Raw genomic sequence first — 4,308 nt, 5'->3', positions numbered from 1 at the left:
GTCATTGTTTTTAAATATATATGTGTAAAGAAAAAACTTAAAAAATCTTTTTTTTAAAAACCCAACGAGCTAGACCTTAGATGTTTAGCATGAATCATCTTCTAATGGGTGTCTACATAAAAGCCCTGGGGTTTAAACTGGCCCCGCTCCGGGGGGCCTATATACAGGTGAGCGACTTCAGGGCCATCATGGCCCTCTTGTTTATAATTGAACAGTATCTCTTGTTGAAACAATGGCATCTTTACTGCAGACAATTAATTTATATAAAAGAAAGAAGTTGATGAACAAATTTCATGATTTAACCAATAACCATATATCTCAATGTTTAATCTTATGTTAATAACTTTTCATTTTGTAAGCTTTTAATCTTAAATTGAAATAGTAAAAAATGAAAAACCACATCTCAAAACCTCAGGGCGCAGACTTGTCAAGTGACATTGGTTCACTTTCAAGAAATGTTGCCGATTTTGAAATGTGGCGATATTAAAGTAAACATCCTGGTTACTGTTACAATTTTTATCTGGTTTGATAATTATATTACTGCAAAAACATTATGATTCGTGGGGCACTTATTTTCATGGTTTTAAGGTCCAACGAAAATGACCATTGTGACAAAAACGCGAAACTTCATACCCACGAAATTTCATGCCTATGGATTCACAGTATGGTTAGAGCTTAGATCTATATTCATTATATTTTGGAAAAAAAATGATCATCTGTAAATTTAAAACTTTAATAGGTGCAAGAGTATTTTTCTTCTACATATTAAATATAAATGTTGCTATGCAATTATTTAGCTTGATCAATATATGAGTCTTTTAAACCATTACCACACTATATATCTTAAATGGACTTGTCCATCTTTCAACCTCTCTTTGGAGCTAATAAAAACATTTAAGATACATTTGAAATGGAAACAATTGCAAAAGATAATGAAGAGAATTAAAATTCAATCTCGGAATCAATATGAAAATCAATTACTGGTAACATTTAAGGAATCTTGGTCTTGTTGGCCTGAGTAGGGTACAAACCCACGATCCCTGGGTTTAGTGGCAAACATCTTAGCCACTAGGCTTTAGCTTAGCTACAGAACCCAGTATACAATATAATTGCTGTGGGGTAGCCAAATCTTATTCTTCATTTCACTATTTATTAGTAAAAACATTGGACAGTTAGAAATTAAAACAAGGACATTGTTAACTCATTGTTTACATAAACCGAAACCAATATTATCTTCAGGGGTTTCCCCAAAATTTTGTAAGCCAATCAAATTTGAATATCGGAGATAAAACATTGTAAAAAGTAGTCCAGCAGTTTATGAATGGATTTTGAAGACCATTGATAAACTTGACTGTAAATATTTTACATTATTTCGAAACTGTTTGATGTTTGTAAAAGATTTGAATTGCATTTGATATGTACCTGTATAAAGGGGCACTCCCATATTTTTTTCTTTTTTTTTTTTGCTGGTATTAAAGGTACACTCTTGCAGTTTTACTGGGTATGTTAAAGGTACATGTACACTTAAAAGTTTTAATGTGTATATTGAAGGTAACTAACTATACCCACTCAGTTTTACTGTGTATATTAAAGGTATTCTCCTACAGTTTACTGTGTATATTAAAGGTATTCTCCTACAGTTTACTGTGTATATTCAAGATTTTATTTCAGAAGGCATAAACATTTTACATTGTTCATCACCACAAGCAAAATGATAGTTACAAGGAGTAAAGGTACACTCAAAGCTTTACTGTGTGTATGCAAGTTAAATGTATACCCTTTAAGTTTTACTGTGTATTTCAAAGGTTAACCTCACAGTTTTACCATGTCTATCAAAGGTTACACTCAGTCTGTTTTACTGTGTATATCAAAGGTTTCCCTCACAGTTTTACTGTGTATATTAAAGTTTTCCCTCACAGTTTTACTGTGTATATTAAAGGCTTCCCTCACAGTTTTACCATGTACATTAAAGATTACACTCACAGTTTTACCATGTACATTAAAGGTTGCACTCGCAGTTTTACCATGTACATTAAAGGTTGCACTCACAGTTTTACCATGTACATTAAAGGTTACACTCACAGTTTTACCATGTACATTAAAGGTTGCACTCACAGTTTTACCATGTACATTAAAGATTGCACTCACAGTTTTACCATGTACATTAAAGGTTACACTCACAGTTTAACCATGTACATTAAAGGTTACACTCACAGTCTTACCATGTACATTAAAGGTTACACTCACAGTTTTACCATGTACATTAAAGGTTTCACTCACAGTTTTTACCATGTACATTAAAGGTTACACTCACAGATTTAGCATGTACATTTAAGGTTACACTCACAGTTTAACCATGTACATTAAAGGTTGCACTCACAGTTTTACCATGTACATTAAAGGTTACACTCACAGTTTTACCATGTACATTAAAAGTTGCACTCACACTTTTTACCATGTACATTAAAGGTTACACTCACAGATTTAGCATGTACATTTGAGGTTACACTCACAGTTTAACCATGTACATTAAAGGTTGCACTCACAGTTTTACCATGTACATTAAAGGTTACACTCACAGTTTTACCATGTACATTAAAGGTTGCACTCACAGTTTTACCATGCACATTAAAGGTTTCCCCTCTTAGTTTTGCCATGTACATTAAATGTTACCATGTACATTATTTTTTTAGGTTTCCCTCACAGTTTAACTGTTACACTCAGCATGCAACTGTCTATATAAAGGGTATATTTTACTATAGGTACTGCTGTTATATATATATATTGATCATGATATCACATAAACTAGTGCACATGTTAATTAATACAGGGTACAAAAAAGGTCTGCTGTGTTATATATATTCAAGTTACTCAGTTGTCAGATTAATTGTACCACAAGTTCTATTTAGTTTGGGCATCTTCCATGTATATGAAGCATTATTCTGACCCAGAACAAAGAAAAACTCAGTACCCAGCTTTAGACATCAAAATATTTGTCTAAGTTACAGTTACACAGTTTCAGGTTAAATTACTGCAGCAGTTATTGTGTTTTTAACTTGCAATGTTTTTAAGTAATTTCTAACAGTACTGTAGCCACGGATTTATATTTGTAATATAAATCCGTGCAGTAGCATACAGATATTCCTGTTTACATCAAAGCAAAGATATATGAAATTGAATGTATTTATTCATCAAAATTATCACCTTAGTGTGATCTATGACAACAAGGCATCTAGGAATCTTTTAATTTGCAAAGTGAATTACTAAATCACTAAATTAGATACACGTTATATTTTAGTCCCAGATATAACTTAATTCTGTAGATTTAAATCATTTGGTCAAATTTCTGCAATTTAATACATAGTCTTACTTCCTAGATCTATTTCATTTGAAACAATATATCTTTAAATTTACATGTGAACATACGTATGTAGTAGCCGAACGTAGACATTTGCGCGCAGTATAGTAAGCAAATTCGCCCCTCCATTCGTATTTGCCAGCTATACTTCTCAGAATTAAGTGCGTGTTTCGATATTGGAAAAGACGGACAAGCAGAGAGGTGCTGTGAAATATTAGTTCATAATATGGAGAGTAAATTGACGTGTGATAAATATTAAAAGTCATCAACCTTATAAAATGGTTGCATATACATTAAAACATTCATATTTCAAAAGAATATACGCGATATGTAAGAGACTATCAATCTATACAATTATAGGTCTCCAAAAGAGTTCAAGGGGATGTAGCTCAGTGGTAGAGCGCTCGCTTCGCATGTGAGAGGCCCCGGGTTCAATCCCCGGCATCTCCACACTTTTTTAATATTTTTTAATTATATTTCTAAATGGTTCAGTGTACTTTTTTACTTTACTTCTTTTTAATTATTTACCGTAAGACATTTCTTTTCCATCAAGTGAAGTCACTCCTCAATAATACTGCACTTCATATTTGATTACAGATCGATAATGTAATGAAAATAGCCTGTCCAGTAATTTGATATTTCAGCCCTCATTTTTAAAGGCATGTTTATCCGAACAGAATTGAAGGAATTTTTTATTATGATGGGGCTAGAAATAAATATCTGAAAAATGTGATCCCTTGGAAGCGCCAAAACAATAAAATTACATGAAAAATGCAGACTCGGTTTGATTGAGTTTGTATACATGAGGGATAATGAAAAAAGTGCAACATCCCTCACGCCCATTAGCACCGGCTTGAGCGATACTCAGTTCTCAACACTTAAAAGTGCTGGACTCGAGTTTTTCGCGATTTTGTAAGTTTGGACGTGCAATTTTTCAGATCATTCGGTCA

At 32.8% G+C, this 4,308-nt stretch overlaps 1 non-coding gene across 1 annotated transcript; it reads left to right on the top strand.

Moving 5' to 3' along the window:
* The first annotated feature begins 3,736 nt into the window (after positions 1-3,736).
* Trnaa-cgc (transfer RNA alanine (anticodon CGC)) lies at positions 3,737-3,808 on the top strand. Its single transcript has one exon. It is a non-coding gene; the product is annotated as a tRNA-Ala (tRNA).
* Positions 3,809-4,308: the final 500 nt, after the last annotated feature.

This window comes from Ruditapes philippinarum, unplaced genomic scaffold, assembly GCF_026571515.1.
Source record: "Ruditapes philippinarum isolate M1 unplaced genomic scaffold, ASM2657151v2 ctg196_1_1_1_1, whole genome shotgun sequence".
Lineage (NCBI taxonomy): Eukaryota > Metazoa > Mollusca > Bivalvia > Venerida > Veneridae > Ruditapes > Ruditapes philippinarum.
This window is presented reverse-complemented; position numbering and strand designations above follow the sequence as displayed.